The following is a 21,213-nucleotide window of genomic DNA, read 5'->3' as shown; positions in this document are numbered from 1 at the left end:
TGAAAAAGTAAAGATAAAAGTAGAACATGTGCATTGCGCAAGTCTGATTTCTGCTCCAAGAGTTCCATTGCTTTGAGTCTTCCTGCCAGGCACTGGGGATAGTGCCATGGAATGGCCAGTGAAGAGGCCCAGTTACGAGCTTCTGTGCCACTCTAATTTTTACTTGAAGCCATTTAGATTCGCTGGCAATAACAGATAATTATCCCACCCCTAACTTAACTCCATGTTTCCATAGTTAGGTGTATCTCTCTTCTGCTTAATGTCTAGTAATGAGTGTGTTTCTGAAGATCATCTTCTATCAAGAATGCAGCTGAGCTTCAGAGTGCCCTGTACTTCACGAAAGAGTGTCATCAGATTCAAGTCCGGGCCTGTTCCCTGCTTCAGTTCCTGCACTGTTGGTCTTTCAGCATTCCTTTTGTTCTCTCCACCTTGGGTAATCACTGAATACCTTGACCCACATAGTTATCATGTGTTGGATACATCATACAGCCTTAGAGTGGAGAGAGCCTCCCGACTGGGAATGAACCCTTGCATTCAGATTTGCTTTTGTAGCAAAGAAGTTCAGTTACACAGACATGCTACAGCACCTTAGCTTTAACATGGATACTTTCCCTGTACTTAGTAAGGAATGAAAACCCAATGACTATCCAAATGGAGGGCTTCAGCTCTAATGTGAATAATGTGACATTGTGTAAAGCATAAATAAAAACAGAATATGATGATTTGCAAATCCTTTTCAACCTCTATTCAATCGAATATACAACAAAGACAAGATATTTAATGTTAAAACTGATCAACTTTAATGCTTTTTCAAATATTCACTCATTTTGAATTTGAGGACAATAAAGTTCATCCATTTGAACATTAAATATCTTGTCTTTGTCGTGTATTCAATTGAATATAAGTTGAAAAGGATTTGTAAATCACCATATTGTTTTATTTATGCTTTACACAAAGTCCCAACTTCATTGAAATTGGGGTTGTCCTAGATACAGTAGTAAAGCTCCTAGTTATAGTGGATGAGTGCTTTTACTGTTTTACTGTTTAGCTTAAACATCTGGTGTCAGCTCAGTACAATAAGTGTTAGACACTAATGACATCCAAATGGAGCAGTTCAGTAATGGGATTGTAAGAATGCAAACACCATCCAGTCAAAGCAGATAAACAATAGGGACATTACTTCATCTATTTTAGAATTAAATCGTGATATCATGTTGTGACACAAAATACACAGCCATACAATTGCAAAAAAAAGCCTGTTGTTTCTGTCAGGCATAAACATGCTCAAGCTGAAACCTGTATCCAGTGCTTTATTATGTTTATGGAGATGTGCTCCACTCATAGCTATAAATAACGGATATGAAACCGGGCCGACATGGAAGAGGCATTTACGCTTACTGACTGACTGGTACCTAATGTCGAAACGCGCATGCGCGAGTAGGAACCGTTAGTTCAGCCGTATTTCCCAGAGGGATCTTAAGGTGGAGGGGCGGCACGGTGGCGCAGCAGGTAGTGTCACACAGCTCCAGGGACCTGGAGGTTGTGGGTTCGATTCCCGCGCCGGGTGACTGTGTGTGAGGAGTTCTCCCCTTGTCTGCGTGGGTTTCCTCCCACGGTCCAAAAACACACGTTGGTAGGTGGATTGGCTCTGGACCCACCGCGACCCTGAACTGGATAAGCGGTTACAGATAATGAATGAATCTTAATGTGGCGCCATATTTCACATTCTAGTTCGTGAACTACCTTTAGGTGACCTAACGCCCTCTTTTCCCCAGGGGGGGATCCTTTACATTTGCTACACAAAACATAGGAATTTCTTTTTTAATTCATTCGAGAACTTACATTTACGTTTCGGCACAGCTGCTCGAGATGAGGGTAGGTACATGAGCTTTGCCTAAACAAGGACTACTGACGTGCAGACTGACCAATTAAGTGTTTACAGAGAAGGTTATCGACCAATAACTGTAGCTCTACAGTCACACCGTCCAATCAGAAGATTTTAGGCTAATTCACCACGCCCCCTTCTCACTCAAGCGAACCAATCGGAGTAGGGGAGGGCGGGACTAGTTTGTGAACGAAACGCGTCTCGAAGTTCTATGTAAGCTCTAGAAAAACAAAATCCCGGACGTTTGTGAAATTCCGGCCGGACATTTTTAAGTCTAAAAAAGAGGACATGTCCGGGTAAAAGAGGACGTCTGGTCACCCTACTCCAGACCTTCCAATAACAGTAACCTTCCAAGCTTCCAAAAAGCTTTCCTGCTTTTTTTTTTTTTTTTTTTTTTTTGAGCTTTCCTGCTTTAGAAACACTTTTGTGACAATGGCTATATGGCTAATGGTGGTCCGGCTAAACTAGGCTTGCTTAGTTTCTCTTTGCTCTTGCTTAAAGCATAACTTTCAATATTTTAATCGTTAGAGACCACTTTGACTGAGAAATATATGAAAAGTAAAATAAACTAGGGAGCACACTTTCTGCAGAGACTGCTAGTGTGATTGCAGCTCAGCAGTGTTAGCGACATGCGTCAATTATGGCCTGTTACCATTTTTAAAACAGCCGTGATGTATTTTAGAAATAAAATGAATGTTGACCCACTTACAGTACAAAAAAAAAAAAAAAAAAACGATAGCATTGATCCAAAAGCTGTGCACAAGACCTTGTCTCATCAATAACAAGCACAAAGCAAAGATGAAATGGAGTTGATTTATTGAAAATTGCGGGTGGTTAATGGGACTGTTAATGGGAAGGTGTTTCAGGACAGCTTCTGGAATCTTCTGGAATGGTAGTTTAAAGTCAGTGGGCTCTGTACTTTTACTAGGTCCAGGAATAAGCATTTATATTATTGTCTGTGGCTTATTACAGATAAAGCAGATTATACTGAATTATTTTTATTAATGTTTTTCCTTGAAGTTTACTTTAATTTGAAGTAGGCCTATGTGTGTTTTGCATTCATCGCTGTTGATGTGGATGTTGTTTATTCCTTGTCATACGTCATCCTTTGGGCACAACTGGATTTAATGAAACAGTTGTCAGCAGACTATCAGGTGAAGGTATCTAGGCTATTCTTTAAATGACTATGGAATCACCATCTCCTTAACAGCTTTGACTTGTGCTCACTTCATGGCAGCACTGGATTTTGTGGCATGTAGTAAACAGTTCCGTTTTGTCATTTTCCAAGCACTGAAATAAGAAGTAGGAAAAGTTTTTTTTTCTTTTCTCTGCAGGATATGTGCCAAGGTAAACAGTTCTGCAGACTTCATGCTCAACACACCCTCTCCCACTAATGAATAACTTCTTAACCTGACTTTCTCAGCTCACAACCAAATTACCTTTCAGTACACAAGCTTGCTGCAAGAGCCTTTGACCGAAATCATAGATAGCCCTGTTTACTCCACCTGAACACTTCACAAGCTTAGTGATAAGCCTGTAAAATGGCTTTTCCACTAAATATTAAAACATATCTAATATTCTCTGGCACTGACATTGGTTGGCTGTTGAGTCTGTGTTCTCTGAGGGGCCAGATTACAGAAATCATTACAGCATCCTATGTGAAGTCTCCAGTAATTTACAGAAAGAGTCTGTTCTCCAGTTCCTGTCTGGAAAATAAACTCTCAGCAGCACACTGGGGTAAAGTTTGGGTTTTATTTCTGGAACAAATACAGTTCCAGAGTCTGTTCAAATAATGAAATAATATTTCATTTGGATCACTCTGTGGCCTCGTGAGTGCCTTCATTCGGGAAGCAGATCAAGATATGATTGTAATTACACGCCTGATAAGAAATTGATCAGAGATGAAAGAGTCCATGTTCATGGAAACATTTGAAGGCCTACAGATCACCAGGGATGATTCTGATTGTTGAATACGAAGTGAAACTGAAATCTTTCCAGGGCGGCACAGTGGCACAGCAGGTAGTGGAGTTTGTGGGTTCGATTCCTGCTCCTGGTGACTGTCTGTGAGGAGTTGGTGTGTTCTCCCCGTGTCCGTGTAGGTTTCCTCCGGGTGCTCCGGTTTCCTCCCACAGTCCAAAAACACACGTTGGTAGGTGGATTGGCGACTCAAAAGTGTCCGTAGGTGTGAGTGTGTGTTGCCCTGTGAAGGACTGGCGCCCCCTCCAGGGTGTATTCCCACCTTGCGCCCAATGATTCCAGGGAGGCTCTGGACCCACCGTGACCCTGAATTGGATAAGGGTTACAGATAATGAATGAATGAAATCTTTCCTTCTGTTCCTCTGTCTGTGTGGGTTTCTTCTCTGGATTCCTCCCACAGTCCAGACACACCATGACACGGATCAGGGTGAAAAGTTATGGAAGATGAATGAATGAATGAATTCAAGCTTTTAAATCTCATCTCTGTAAGGCCTAATAATATCTACTGGCCATTCTTTATAATCAGAATCACTACAATTCACTTCAGAGTCCTTCCTATGATGGACAAAAAACCAATCTAATGGCCAAGAGAACATTATCTGCCTCACTCTGTATGAATACGTAGGATGTGACACTTCACGTGTCCCAGTGAGAGAAACCAGTTCTCAAAAGAAAATACAAATACACACAGAAGAACCAAGTTTCAATAAGAGAACGTGAAAGAGGAATAGTTTCACAGCAGGTGCAGGTATTAACCAAAAATAAGACAAGTTTACTAAGACGACTAAGCAGAGGAATGTAGCTCAATCAGAAGTAAGATCCTTGTGATGCTTAAAGCTGAAGTGTGAACACCACATTTACTTTTAACACAATACTCACAGATGACCGAATCATGTATTTTTATGGACAGACGAGACAGACCACTGCAACGAGAACTTGGTCGAAGTATTTGTCCATCAAGATGTCCAACATTTTTTATGCTCTTTGACCGTGGTCAGGACATGCAGCATTCATTGGCCGTGCTGCTTACAGAACAAAGTGAAAAGAAAATGAGCGCTCGTCAAAGTCTCGTTAGGGGATCTGAGAAAGAGACGTCGAACCGGCAGGGGAAACAATGGCATTGGGGGGAAGAATCTGTTCAATATTTTATGCAATCAGACTCAATTATCTTCAACTAAGTCAGCTGAAGGGAAGAGAGTGTTCACACTACATCAATGAGCTGGTGTTAGGCAATGGATTGCAGGATTTAATCTTGGCAGCAGGTTTCTAACATGTTGTTGGAATATATTCTTGGAAACAGTTCAGAGCCTTTGAAGTTGTTTGAACCTCTCTCAGCAGGGTAAAATCATTTTTCATGCCACACTATGGAAGAAACAGGACATGAAATTACACAGTGTCAGGGCGGCTTAACACCATGTTTGTTGTTTTTACTATACAGAATTTGATACGCAAGCTGTCACAGTCTTCCATGGTTGTTCTCAATCTGCTCATGCACTGAAGCCCTAAACATGTCATACTTTCATCTGCTCAGTAATTGACCTCTTCTGATCATAGACACACTGCATTAGACATGGGCCAGCACTGAACTGACCAAACGGAGATCAGAGAGCAGGAGCTGTTTGAGGTCCTGTGAGAGAGGCAAGGCACTGCAGCTTATAGCACTGGTCACTTCAAAGTTCTTTTACATTTTATCATAGAGATTGCAAATAAAACGATATTAATGTGGGCAAACATATCAAAAAGTTTATCTCCGTTCTCGATTTCTTAGTTGACTACATCTTTTGAACACAGCAGCTGTCCTTCACGTTGTGTGAAAACGTCATGATAAATGGACCAATAGAAATGCTCCAAAATTACTTGAAATTAAATTCTTTTCCACTGGCCTCCATGGAAAGTAAAGAAGGGTTTTCCCTTATTGATCAAGTACCTGTGAGAAACCTGATTATCTTACTGTACTGGGTCATCTGATGAATCCTTAGAAGTCAAGGGTTATTATTATTACTATAATCATAGCAACATCTACACAGATGATTGGTTTTCTAAACTGCATATTGTATAATTGTTAATGTATAATAATGTTAGTTTAATCAGCACGACAAAACTGTTGTAGCCAGGACTAGGTGTAACTCAAATTGGGTTGTGGGATAATGTGATGTGTCTGTGTTGAAGAGGATGAAGAAAATAAAGCACATGGGCAGAAAATACTCCTAATTTCTGGAACAGTTCTTAAAAGTACAAGGGATCCCTCCACAGAGCTCCATACACAAAAATGAGGGCAGTTTAACCTATTAGAAAAAGTAGTATGAAACAACCGCTGTCCACATACTCAAAAACAACACACAAACTGTATACACACCTGGTCTCTCTTCAACTTTGTCCAGGATCACCGGTCCTACATCACCGCCGCAGTATTGTAATGGCTACAAATTATAGTTGATATATAGTTAATATAGTATGATCTGTTCCGTGACCCAGTTCGTAAGTGGAAAAGTTTGTTTCTCGAGTCAATTTTCCCCATTTAAAATAATGGAAAAGCTATTAATATGTTCCAGCCCCCACCCCGAAAGTCACCCTTTTTGCACTGATATGTTTACAACACTCTCAAATTAGTAAAAAAATACATGTAGCGTTACTAAAAATAAAAAAGAAATACAGTGGAAACAGTAATAAAAAAGAAATAAAGTTTTAAGTGGTTACACATCGCTACCTTGAAGAAGTAACACAGGCACTGGCTATATGACGGGAGGTGGGGGTGGGTGGAATAACGGAGAGTAGGCAGGTGAATGTGGGGAGACGAAGCATAAATACGGCTTAACTTAGCACGAATTTCCATGTCTGCTATTTACACTAATGCTAAATTGCTAAAACTACAATGTGCTAATCTTAAAAGCTCACTCAAGTCTGGGCGCTGGGAGACTCGCCTATTGGGGTCAGTGGCCATTTCCAGCCGCCGGCTAGGGTTCGTTTCTAGAGTCATGGTTCGTTGGTGGAGGCAAAGAATATTCAAAAGGCCGGTTCGTATCTTGGAAAGTTCGTTAGTAGAGGTTCCACTGTATTTGTTAAATCCAATAAGTACATTTAGAACATATACTTCTGTACCATTTAAAGTGGAATGGCAAACACATTTCACCTTTGTTTGTTTTTCATGGAATTCATTATCTCGGATGGTTATATTTTTTGGTTTATTTTGTGGCATATACTAAAGTCTGAATGTACTATAATTGATTTATTCAATTGATCACTATTAATTATTGAACTGTTTTTCCCTTTGGTGACAGTACTGTGTATTCTCTCAAGAATCCTCGCAATGTGTCTTGTGAAGATATGAGAAAAGGTTTTTTGAAACTATTTCTTAATCACGTACACTGTGTAAACATTCAGATGAGATTTTATCACCGATCCCTCGCCTGATAGAAAGTCACATGCCATTAGCTGTATCTGAACATTTTTAACAGCTCTGGACGGCTGCACCCAGATTCCAGTCGGCTACAGTCCAGAAGATCCTTTATAAATGTTAAGTATCGAAACCACAGTACGTACCTACTTCGGAAAACTGAGCATCTAAAGAATTTGTGGTGTTTTTCCTGTAAAGCATAAAGGTGAAGAAAAATATTTTGTGTTTAACAGATGAGACATAAGGTCTGAGCAGCGATACAATGAACTTCTTTAAAGTCCCTTTTTAAATATACATTTGATCTTCTAAATACAATCTCCAGAGGAATATTTATATAATATTCATGTATATTCAGGAATATTCATGTAACCCTGAAAGGGTCGCTTTTCAGAATGTTTGTTTTCCCTAAATCTATTTATTAATGACTAAGACTATGTAAAATATTTGGTTGAATGAGTTTTACTTAGAGTTTAACATCTAAAATATATGAAATGTCAGTGAAAATTAAGTTGTGAAGTCATCGTTTTGTTTTTTAACATACTTTGACCAGTCTACCCAGATTCCTGGAGGATTTTTCCTAAGTGTTAAACATTGAAACTAACCTAAATATTTTGCTCAGATAACCAAGCATCTAAGGAATGTGTGCTATATCCACGTGCATAGCCAAAAGATGAATGGATGCATTTTGCACATAACTGACAAGAAATTTGATCTGAGCAACACAAGAAAGAAAAACGGCCCTGGGGATTTATTACCATAAAAGCAATAACTTAGTCTTTATAGTGTCGGCATATGCAGAGAGCATCAAAACAAACAACAAAGAGGAATTGATGGCCATTAAAAGGGAATCCACTGTGAAATTTTTCCAGGTCGACCGGAATAGTAATAAGACCCAGTAAAAAAAAACAAAAAAAAACGTTCCCTCTTTTTACAAAAATCTCCAACAAAGCCTTTACAGAACAATATGACCTTTTAAACATAGATAATATAAATGTGAAAAGGAGTAACACTGACCTGTGTATCATGGGCATCACTTTATTTCATTTACATTTCACACTTTAAACATTAGCCATTCTTTATACGGAAAGCATACATTTCACTTTAACTCACCTTCACTCAGTCCTATGAACACATGCCTCTGGAACATTCCACAGGTGCCGAGTGCATTAAATTGCATCATCCTTTCTTCACGTCATTCAAGTAAACAAGGGGACACAGTGATATTGATGCAAAGTACAATAGCGCCCCCTGTGGAACAATCCCTGTGTGACTTCCCCTTGTATTGCAATTCCTAACAGTGAGTGAGTGAGTGAATGAGTGAGTTAAGGGTCCATTCCACAAGGTGCTTTGCATCTACAAACTCGGCCCTAATACTAATTTAATTTAACACGTTTTTAACAGTTACATGCATTTGTTCTCAGATTTAATTTGGAGAAATGATAACAATTTTATTTTTAAACATTATGGGGTGGTTTCCCATACAGGGATTAAGCCAAGTCCTGGACTGTATCACCCTTGCAATGGAAAATAACAATGTATAAGGCTGTGTATTCCAGGGCAAGGCTTAATCCCTGCTTTTTGCTCTATTCTGTTTATTATTGTACGTTTCCTGTACTCTAATATTCTAGTCTATTTTACATAATATATATTAGTACAAATTACAAACACCAACCCAGAACTGGATAAGGATTACAGACAATGAATGGATGAATAAATAAGCATAACACTAAGTATAAATATCTAATTAATGTGAAATAGCATATTAAGTTGATCATATTAATTATTCATTCATTCATTCATTATCTGTAAGCGCTTATCCAGTTCAGGGTCATGGTGGGTCCAGAACCTACCTGGAATTATTGGGCGCAAGGCGGGAATACATCCTGGAGGGGGCGCCAGTCCTTCACAGGGCAACACAGACACACTTTTGAGTTGCTAGTCCACCTACCAACGTGTGTTTTTGGACTGGGGGAGGAAACCGGAGCACCCGGAGGAAACCCACGCAGACACAGGGAAAACACACCACACTCCTCACCCGGGAATCGAACCCACAACCTCCAGGTCCCTGGAGCTGTGTGACACTACCTGCTGCACCACCATGCCGCCCTCATATTAATTATGTTTAGTAATTATACACCAGAAAATAGAATGTGTAATATTATAATAAGAACAAAGCAGAGGTGTAAAAAATGCTCACCTACAGTTATAAACCTAATGTTAACAGTATATGAGCGTAAACACACTTTTTCATTGTCTATTTTTCTCTGGTGCAGGACGATCTGAATCGAGCATAAAATGCTGTAATGTTCCAACTTTTTATTTAAGAAATACACAACCCAAAGATATTATCTGTTTAATTGCAAGAGAGCACAGCCTCAGTTTACAGAACAGAGGAGCATTCTCATCCAGTTAAGTGCAATACAACGATGATGTGTTAGTGGCAGTTTGAAAAGATGTCATGGCTGGCTTCATGTGCCTTGTTGGAAGCATGTGTAAACCCTCAGCCCATCTGTTTGGTAGCGCTGTGGGATTGAGATATGATTCAAATGAGTTGTTGTTTTTTTTTCAAAGATGGTGTAAAAATGTCTGTAACCATATCTGCTATCATTTCCTAATTTTATCCTGAAAAGTATAACACAACAGCCCTGTCAAAATAACAGAAGGTAAACGGTTTTGTGAACTCCATGGTCCTTAGGAAGTGCATTGACTCAACATTTCCACTGGCAAAGCTCTGTGAAAATCAGGAAAGCTTCAGTTTGTAAAGGCTTTTCTGTGGAGCCCTTGTCGTCACTACGGAAAGAATTCCCTCTTCCGAAACGTCCTCTGCTAAAAAGACTCAGCTTGGACCATCAGATGTTGAGGAGGTAGGGGTCTTTGAGGGTGCCCTGACCTTTTAATTGAAGTGAGCCAGCAGCCATCTGGAGCCCAATGAAACTGCTCATCAGTCTTATCACTCTTAACAGCTGTTGCAGAGAGGCCGGGGAAGCTCCTGGAGCTTCCAGCAGCAGCAGAAAAAAAATTAGACTTGACATTAACATGGTCTCCTAAAGCATTAAACATGCAGCAGGTGAGCCTCTGAGTGTAAGACCACACAGCTTCAATGAGAAGCTCTTCGTTTGCTTGGATGAGGCAGTGTGCAAATTAAGTTTTAACTGAAAGCAAAGAATATACACACACACACACTGTGTGAGGGCTTTATAAATTGTGAATGTGGAAAGGTTTTCTCAGACAGAGGGAAGCATTAATCAAAAGGATAGCTGCACTGTGCCATGTTCACTGCTTATACAGTATGAATGTGTACAGGGCTTTGCCAGGTTCTCTGTGCTAAAGCATAATAGAGGACGCGCTCACTTCTTTAAAAAATTGAGATGCTGCAGGGAACAGTGAAGCAAATAGGGCCTTGATTACCACTGACAGGCAAAGTACAGAAACACACTCATGTACATAAAATACAATGTTAATGGGTTGAAGAGAAATAAATGACCTATGAGACTCATTCTTAAAAGGGAATTCTACCAGAAATACCTGCCAAAGTGAGTACTATTAGAAGGGTGGGGATGCTTCACTGTGTCATTACGAGAGACGCAGGCTCAATCAACAGCAGCATAAATGTTGTAAACAGGATAAATAAATATTTCATGTTCGAAAATATGAAAATTATCTGAACTGTGGTCTGGAAGCACATGCCTGTTCCAGGACAGTAATATTACTCAGACAGGATCTATTACTCATATAATAAAAGCATACTATCTAGACCTAGAACATGGATTCCAGTTGGTTTTGAACTTGTTATGTATCAGCTTCCAATCATGTCTAGAATGAGTGTTAACCCATATGTTTAGTTGTAAACATTTATAGAGCTCTAAGCTATATTCAGAAGCAGACTGGGACTGTGAAATATCTTTAAAGTTTTAACTGGTAGTAATCAAGACTACATTTTGCTGAATCCAAGAATAGTCAAAGAAAGTGACCATAGAAATCCCGAACATAGTCAGAGTCAGGTTCAAATAAGTGCAAGAATGGTTCCAGATTAAGAACTTAAAATGTAGGTCATCAATCTTGAGGTGAAATGTTTCAACTAAGACATAAGTGAAAGTGCAGTGAGACCACACTCTAGCACTTTATAGCATTAATATTATATGGTATTGATATTTTCCCTGGGAATTAAAAGTGATACAACCGTCCTACAGATACTACAGTTTCAAAAATGTTGATATGGTGGTTACCAGTGTCAATAAGAATATGTGGCTCGTAATTCTTCAAACTAAAGTAGCAATTGTTCTGTGGTTCACCCATGTGTAAAGCAGTAATGAGTATCATGTTGGTGCAGAAAAACCTTGTTAGTCTCATTAAGAAGCTCCACCTAAACAATTTCCTAACAAGAGAAGTTTAATGCCTCTTCACCAAATACATGCAGATGTATTCAAAACGGAAAGAACACTAAGAAATTCTGTAGCGTGAATGCTGTTAGTAACTGATTCTTCAGAACGACCAATCCACAGAGCAGTATATTTTTATGCAGCAGTTAAAATATTCCAGAACTCCAGGGCCTTGGACAAGTAGATTTTGGACACATAAAGACAGACTTTCTTCAAAGAATATCTCCAGGAGTATAAACCAAAAACAGCTGCTCTGTGGTGTTGTGCCACTCTGAATTTGCTCACACTTATTTCTCTTTCAATCATGCAATCTTCCATCAGTCAGAACATTCGTGTGGCTCGTCAGTTAGAGCTCCAAGTGTCCATCCTTTCCACATTTTCACTCAGAATGCAGCAGGTAGTGTCGCAGTCACACAGCTCCAGGGGCCTGGAGGTTGTGGGTTCGATTCCCGCTCCAGGTAACTGTCTGTGAGGAGTTGGTGTGTTCTCCCTGTGTCCGCGTGGGTTTTCTCCGGATGCTCCGGTTTCCTCCCACAGTCCAAAAACACACGTTGCAGGTGGATTGGCGACTCGAAAGTGTCCGTAGGTGTGAATGTGTGTGTGTGTGTGTGTCTGTGTTGCCCTGTGAAGGACTGGCGTCCCCTCCAGGGTGTATTCCCGCCTTGCGCCCAATGATTCCAGGTAGGCTCTGGACCCCCCGCGACCCTAAAATTGGATAAGCGGTTACAGATAATGGATGGATGTTACTGTTAATGTAGTCTGTGTAGTGATGTCTTCAGTAAAATTAGTAAAGAAACCTAATTGTATTATATTTCATTACAGTGATAGGTTTTTAGTTGCACAGGCTCCATGCATCATGTGTAAAAAGACGATGTGCTGAGAGGTGTGAGGTCAGTCAGAAAGTGCAGAATGAATGTTAACAGTAGCAGGAATAAAGACAACCTATAGAGGGCGCTAGGGCACCATGTTCCCTCGTGGAAATTAAATGTTTCCCTAAAAATTAATCTTTAACATATCCATTCACTACGTGTTTCAGATATGAGTATGTTACATGTTAAATAATGTATAATATATTAAATATATTATGAAAAAACCTTACCTTCCATTTATGTTGTTCAGTTATGTTGCTTCTGGGCCATGCTGGTTGATGGCAGAAGCGTCCTCAACACTGACACCTCAGAGTCAGTTCCAGTTTGTTGTCTAAGTGTACAACCATAACAAGCACCTCCATGTCCATCCATCAACAGTGACGTGTTACAGATGTTTGAGCAGTGCTCCATATTTGCACACACATTTCTTCCTGAGACCTCCTGGTTAAAATAAACAGGTAAACCGAGGGGGTCTATACAGAATGTTACACGGTTTATTGCGTGGTATTTGAAAATCTTCACACTTGTATGTTGTCTGGTAAACAAATACTGCACTTTCATTCATAAGCTGTGCAACATTAAAGATTGTAATTAAAAATAACTTTTTATAAAATCCTGATGGTGTCTGTACACTGGAAACCAGTCTAAAGTATTTACAAAAGCCCAGTGTCAGTAAATGGCTTAAACACAAAACGGTCATGGCAGAGCAAAGCATCTTTTTTAGAGAACAGAGACAACTCCAAACGATGAAACGTTTTTTTAATTCATCCGAGAGCTTACATTTACGTTCCGGCATAGCTGCTCGAGATGAGGGTGGGTACATTAGCTTTGCCTGACGTAAACAAGGACAACTGACGTGCAGACTGACCAATTAAATGTTTACAGAGAAGGTTATCGACCAATAACTGTAGCGCTAGAGTCAGACCGTCCAATCAGAAGATTTTAGGCTACTTCACCACGCCCCCTTCTCACTCAAGCGAACCAATCGGAGTAGGGGAGAGCGGGATTAGTTTGTGAACAAATCTTCTCGAAGTTCTATGTAAGCTCTAGAAAAACAAAATCCCTGACGTTTGTGAAATTCCGCCCGGACTTTTTTTTTTTAAGTCTAAGTCTAAAAGAGGACATGTCCGGGTAAAAGAGGACGTCTGGTCACCCTAGTAATACTGACTGATATTTTCGGTGTTAATGATTACTTAAGGTGGAAATGTCTTCAAATTCAAGAGAGATCTTATTGCATAAACAACTTGTGTAAAATACAGCCTCATACATACAACAGCCCCAAACAGTTCCACCTTAAAAGTCACTGAGTTTCTGAACGTAAACAAACCAGAGGTGACAGCGTTTCTCCACAATCGTAGACGTCCCATTTAATGTTGGGTTACTATATTATAAACTGTTACAACCATAACATTAGGGGTGCTCAAGTTTTTTAAATCTCTTAGTGACACTGCTGGACTGAGAATAGCCCACCAACCAAAAATAGCCTGTGTCCACTGAGGAAGGACTAGTGGAGGACCAACAAAAAACTACAGATCAGCTACTGTCTCTGACGGGTTGGAGACAAACCCTAGGTCTGTCTAGGGAGCGTTTTCACTACGTATTCAAACACAGCCTAAATAACAACCAAAATCAAATAAAGGCATTCGTCCGCTACAGCAGAAGAGAACACTGGTGCAACAGCAGAATATATGTTTATTTAAAGGTGAATGAATATGTGAATGGAAGTGTGTTTTCATGAAAATCGAGCAATAGGCATCCCCAGAAGGATGATTAATTTTCCGAAACAGACAGGAAAAAATGAGAATAATCCTGGGACATTCAGGGTGTGTGGCACTTCTCTGACATTACATGGTCTCTGGACCCAAAAAAGGGTAGGTGTGTCTAACAGAGTGGACTGTGAGTGGACACAATGTTTAAAAACAGTACTGCAGTGTCTGATCCACTTTTACCAGCACAGCACACAATAACACACTTCACTGTAATAGTAATAAATCACTTCACTGTCACTGCAGCACTGAGAATGATCCACCACCCAAATCATATCTGCTCTGTGGAGGGTCTGTCCACTGAAGAACAATGTTAAAGGAAGTAAACAATGAATGCAGAGCAAGAGATGGACTACAGTCTGTAATTGTAGAACTACAAAGTGCTGAGAGAATGGACCGTGAGTGTAGAGACAAGGAGGTGGTCATATTGTTATGATTGATCAGAATAGTTGTCATCCAAAATATGTCAGTAAAGCCAATGTCAAAAATAATTAGTCATTAATTAATTCATTTTTTTATTTGCTGTGTTTCATTGCCAGTTTTGAAACTGTATGTGTACTGATATAGAGAATGTGCTACATGTGAAATGAAAAACAGATTAGAGACATGCTTTTCTGTTGAGACACAGATCCTCTGAAATGTTCTCTAAGGATTCAAATGCGGTCCTTCTTTATCTCCCCAATAAGCCTTTCCTCTGATATCCTTTTAGAACATTGTTATTTGGAGAGAGTTGTTCCTATACTATCCACAAGAAGAACAATCAACTTGCAGCAACCTACAGCAGATAATTGTACTAACTGCACTGTTTGACACTTACTCTACAGAAGCATTACCCTGCTCTCATTGTGAACTCAGCTGCCACTTTATTTAACTTCAAGGAGAAAACACTTTATACATCCTTAATTATGAGTGGGGCAGAGATTTGGGACCCGTCCATAATGAGGGTTTAGCTGTGGATGAAAGATGGAGCGCATGTTTTTAGCTCATGTCCTAATCTAGGAGCTATCCCCAAAGAGTGTGCTGCAGCTAATGAGAACATCATTAGAAATGCTGTGTAATAGTTGCATGTTTGCATGTCCTATATACTGATACTTAGCTCTGATAGCTGGCCTCTGAAGAGTCCCATAACAATATATTTGATTACAGATTATATGCTTTATCTATACTGATTATAGCAGTGGGGTTTAGCAATGCCATCTAAAGAGTCATGACATCTCAGTAACATAATTCAATACAAAGTCTTCAGGACTGAACTGAATTATTTCTCCAGAAACATACAAGGTTATTATTCACTTAGAGGTACAACATAGTTCCTAATATAAAATAACGTGTTTAAATGCGTTAAAAATAATTCTGCATAACAATGGTTATAGACAATATGACATAAGTAGTCATTCATTCATCTTCTGCAACCGCTTCCACCTGGCTTTGGTTGAGGTGGGTCTATGGTTCACCCTGAATTTTTGTGTGCAAGGCAAAACACCTCAAACAGGTCACCAGTCCATCACAAGGCATTACACACTCACTCACACAACTACACACAAGTGGATAATTACCCTCTGCTAATCCACCCACCAGCAATATGATACAAGTATGTTCCTTAATAAAGGAACTAGAGAGATCGCATTGCGAGGACCATCACAGTGATTAGTCAAACAGGCTTTTATAACTTTTATACCTTGAAATGAAATGTTAAATAATACAACTGATAAAATACAGGAGAAATATAAATCACTGACAGGGCAAGACAGCATAGATAAGGGCATAGGTAAATGTTGTAATAACAGCATTTAAGCGTCTATAAGGGGCATCACGGTGGTGCAGCAGGTAGTGTCGCAGTCACACAGCTCCAGGGACCTGGAGGTTGTAGGTTCAAGTCCTGCTCTGGGTGACTGTCTGTGAGGAGTTTGGTGTGTTCTCCCTGTGTCCGCGTGGGTTTCCTCCGGGTGCTCCGGTTTACTCTCACAGTCCAAAAACACACGTTGGTAGGTGGATTGGCGACTCAAAAGTGTCTGTAGGTGTGAACGAATGTGTGAGTGTGTGTCACCCTGTGAAGGACTGGTGCCCCCTACAGGGCTTTGTTCCTGCCTTGCACCCAGTGATTCCAGGTATGCTCTGGACCCACTGCAACCCTGACCTGGATAAAGGGTTAAAGACAATGAATGGCTGAATGAAAGTTTCTGTCATTTTTTGGGAATGTGGTTGGAATTGAAAATGAGTAATTTGTAAATGTGTGAGAAAATCTGGGTTTAAAACAAAGTACGAACTTTGACGGCCATTTAATGTTCATAAAATCCAGTCGTATGTTTTGAACTTGTAAAGGAAAGATGGCACTTAAATTTCATAATTTTAAATATTAGGTGGCTATGACAGCAGCTGAAAAGTTTTCCTGGCCCAGTTTCATTCCACTGCAATTACTCAAAATAATAATTAAAAAATGTGAATGTGAAATTTTTCTCATCAAGTTCAGGAGAAAATGTCATTAAATGTTTTTGTCGTAGCTCTGTAATCATCTGCCAAAAGACTTAGAGCTCAATATCCATGAAGTGGACATCAAAGTGGCAGTCGCCGTCATCAACGAGAGCTGAGGAAGATTCCTTAAGGACAAAGTTACTTCAAAGAGTTTCAGCGGAAGTGGATTTTCAGTGTTACACAGTGGGAAATCGAGCTCCCTAAATATCAAATAAATGAAAGTGTAGTGTACTGAAGCTTTATCCTTCGATGACCGACCACTTGACATCTTTTGTGATACAGCACATCTGAGTGAGATCATTAAAGACTGAGAAGGAATGCAGAGGGTTAAATAAATCACTTATTTAGTTGATTGGAAAGTTTCCCTCTGAATATTTCAAACAAGCATTCATTCATTATCTGTAACCTCTTATCCAGTTCAGGGTCGTGGTGGGTCCAGGGCCTACCTGGAATCATTGGGTGCAAGGCAGGAACACACGCCAGTCCTTCACAGGACAACACACACACTCACTTTTGAGTCGCCAATCCACCTACCAGTGTGTGTTTTTGGACTGTGACAGGAAACTGGAGCACCCGGAGGAAACCCACGCGGACACAGGGAGAACACACCACACTCCTCACAGACAGTCACCCACAGGAAACCCATGCGGACACAGGGAGAACACACCAACTCCTCACAGACAGTCACCCGGAGCGGGAATGGAACCCACAGCCTCCAGGTCCCTGGACCTCTGTGACTGCGACACCTACCTGCTGCACCACCCTGCCGCCCCTCAAACAAGCATATCCATTTAATTTTGTCTTTACTAAGACGTATGCCAAAGGCTACACCATTTGGTGTTAATGGAAAAGGGCTTTTTTTCTAGCAAATGGCAAATCTGCAAAATCTCCCCTTTTGGAAAAATGAAAGCCAAACAAATCATATCATTGTGTGGAAAAGACATTTTCACAGAGTCATAAACAGACGTACAATACTTCAGAATAAATCAGAAAAAGTTTTGGTTTCAAATTTTCTTAAGGCACAGAAAGAATTAACTTCTTCAAATAAATCTGTATTCAGAACATCGTAACAGGGTTTATAACTTACAAAGGTCACAACGAAGAGTAATTTCAAGTATAAACACACAAATAAACAATGACTATCAAGAGGGCATATAAAAAAGTGTATTATTACTATAATTAATATTAATTTTATAATATGAGTGTGACATTGCACTGATTCAAAACAGTTGTGAGACTTACCTGGAAAAAGCAAATACTTCCTAAGTTCCTTTGTTTTAAGCCAATTGTTATTAACATGAATAACCAGTGTATTGTAGGGTTGGACGGTAAATTGGTAATACCATATACCACCATATTTTAAAATGTGTACAGTATTTCAAAATGAGGACGGTATTTCAAAATTATGACTTGTGTGGTGTATCAAATGTCAGTTTAGTGTCTAACTTATGTACAAAGCCAAAGAGTTCATTCATGTGCATTTAAGAAAGCCACAGGAAGGGGGAGCTGTTCCTCCAGGACCAGTTGCTGAAATTTGTTCTCTCAGAAACTGATTTTTTCTTTTCAGTGTGCACTGTCAGGCTCAGCCAAGCTGTGCGCAGCGCTGAAAATCCTTCACTTGACCCACACTAGCAGATATGAGGCTCATGCAGCCTGACAGTGTACCCCCCCACCCCATGTTAACACCATATACCGTGTTAATATTTTGAGATGGTATGGTTGTTTGAAAAATATGGACACTGCCCATCCCTAGTGTAATGTTACATTGTGGAGGCTTTGATGGTGAAAGTCATGCTACTCGAAGTTAAATATATTTTCTTCAGGACTAAAGTGTGGTTTAGTTACACTGCTCCCATATTTTTTCTCTATATAATTATCTCTAAACGAGTTAAAGGACTTTTACCTGAAGCTCTAATTGTAGTTCACCTGAGCTCCTCCCATGGCTCAATAAGATTCCGCTGTAGGTTACTTCACATCAGTAGGGTTTGGTTTGTTGGTCTGGTTTGCATTTTTCTGTGACACTGTCATGGTAATAGAATCTGATTGAGTGGCTCCTACTGAACAAAAGAACAAACATTTTTTCATATTATTACTGTCCTAAAGAGAGTACTACTCACAGGTGACCTATGAATCATGCTGATATGTCTCAAAGCAAATGAAAACTGATACTTTCACAGAAATGAATCCCCTGACCTTTAGTGAAAAATCTGCAGATAGAATTAAGAAAGCTGTGGAAAGCTTTGTAAGATGCACAACTGAGAGAATACTCTCTTCTTGAAAGTCTGGAAACTTAATCTGCGATCGCTTCCTTATTCTACCTGGTGTGGCATTAAATCAAACTGGTTTCACTAACATTTTTTAGAGCTTTGCAGAACAAAGACACACAAGATATAATTGATGTGTTGATAATGCAGTGGGTAAAGCCACTGTTTTAAATAAGGCAGGATAAGGTATGAATACCATACCTGGAACATAAATTGGATAAAATAATACATTGGTCAGGGCGGCATGGTGGCGCAGCAGGTAGTGTCGCAGTCACACAGCTCCAGGGGGCTGGAGGTTGTGGGTTCGATTCCCACTCCGGGTGACTGTCTGTGAGGAGTTGGTGTGTTCTCCCCGTGTCTGCGTGGGTTTCCTCCGGGTGCTCCGGTTTCCTCCCACAGTCCAAAAACACACGTTGCAGGTGGATTGGCGACTCGAAAGTGTCCATAGGTGTGAATGTGTGTGTGTCTGTGTTGCCCTCCAGGGTGTATTCCCGCCTTGCGCCCGATGATTCCAGGTAGGCTCTGGACCCCCCGTGACCCTGAATTGGATAAGTGGTTACAGATAATGGATGGATGGATGGAATACATTGGTCAAGGTTTGCAATGCTGTATTAGACCACATCTGTAACATGATTAAAACTGTCAGTCACTGTACAAATGCACATCTGCCACAGCCATATATCTAAGTGTAACTGTTTAGTCAATCACACTGTAAAAGTTTATTTGACACAGTAAAAAGTGCTAGTGTAGGCAGATACCCTGCTAAACATGAGTAAGTGAGTCACACTCTAGTTCTATAAAATGTTCTCTGCATCTAATAAATTGCTAGAAGCTGCAGACTCTTTAAAAATAGAACAGCCTCAAAGCTCCCAGGTCCCTGTTGAGTTTTGAGTTGATCTCCTGCAGGGATTAGTTTTAAAAGCAGAATGTGAGGTATAACTCTGGAGAGGTTTCTAACCTCTAGCATTTTTATACTTTCTTTTCTACTTTCGAGAGACTCTAGTTCTCTCAAACACATCAGACAACCTGAACACCTCTAGCAACTCATGAATCCCCAAAGAACTGTTGCAGACATTGGAGGACTGGGCTTACGTGCTACTGAGCTTTCTCCCTGACCACCTCATGCTGCTCAGATATTTGTTTGTGTTTAATTCAAATAAAAGTTTAACGAATGAAGCTGTATGTTCTGGCTTTTACTCAGGCAGCACAAGCTAGTTATGCTAGCTGCAGACAGATAGAATCTTTACCACTTTGGTCAGTTTCTCATATAAGTTTTAAATATATTTTACATTTTTAATATTTAAAAGACTATAAAAAAAAGCAACCAAATGGACATGATTTATATTACGTTTATGGCATGTGTGACTAATAAAAAAAATAATAAATCTGTTTCCTTATGTTCCTCCAATGCTTACATCCCCTTTCAAAGATGTATTGTATTTACTTGTATACCAGGGTTCAAAAATAAAATAAATAAATAAATAAATAAATAAATAAATAAAGACACAGAATGCTTTCACTGGATTATCCCACCTGCATTGGTGGACAAAGTACACAAACCATGTTCTTGAGTAAAAATACAGATTCTCAAGATAAAATATTACCTTGTAAAAGACAGACAGCTAACTGTAATGGAAATTTTTATATGACTGTGTTGAAAGACACCGTCTGCTTGTTTGTCTGTATATTAATTTCTATTCGTCAACAGAATTCACAAACTAAGTGTATGTCAGGTCAGTTTCGAGGTCAGTGCTTTATCAGAACAAAACAACTTGTCCCTCAGCTTGTATATCAAACTGAGATGTCTCTAAGGAAACATCTTTGTGATGTGATTATCTTGTGCTTATGACGTATTAACTCTCTGTGAAAACATCTTCTTTGTCCACGTTCACATAGTGCTCTGTGCTATTGTGTGTTGACCACCTTAAGGTTAAATAAACTACTTTCTGATTGCAAATGCTCTGTTGGATTTCAATTCTTAACACGTGTTTATTTTCTCCACCACACTAACTCTGGCTGCTGATTGGCTAAATAAAAGTGATGACCAATGAGACATGGCCTTTGGTGTCCAAATACTGGATGATTTTAACGTATTTTATTTGACAACCCTAGTCTGCAGCGGAATTAGACAAATCCCGCTGGACTTTAACGTTGTTAAATTTAGGGCACCTTCAAAAGTGTTCCACAGTAATCACCCGCTCCTGTCT

The sequence above is a fragment of the Hoplias malabaricus genome, chromosome 18 (genome assembly GCF_029633855.1).
Source record: "Hoplias malabaricus isolate fHopMal1 chromosome 18, fHopMal1.hap1, whole genome shotgun sequence".
Taxonomy (NCBI): Eukaryota; Metazoa; Chordata; class Actinopteri; order Characiformes; family Erythrinidae; genus Hoplias; species Hoplias malabaricus.
The sequence above is the reverse complement of the archived record's forward strand: the minus strand, read 5'-3'. Positions refer to the sequence as shown.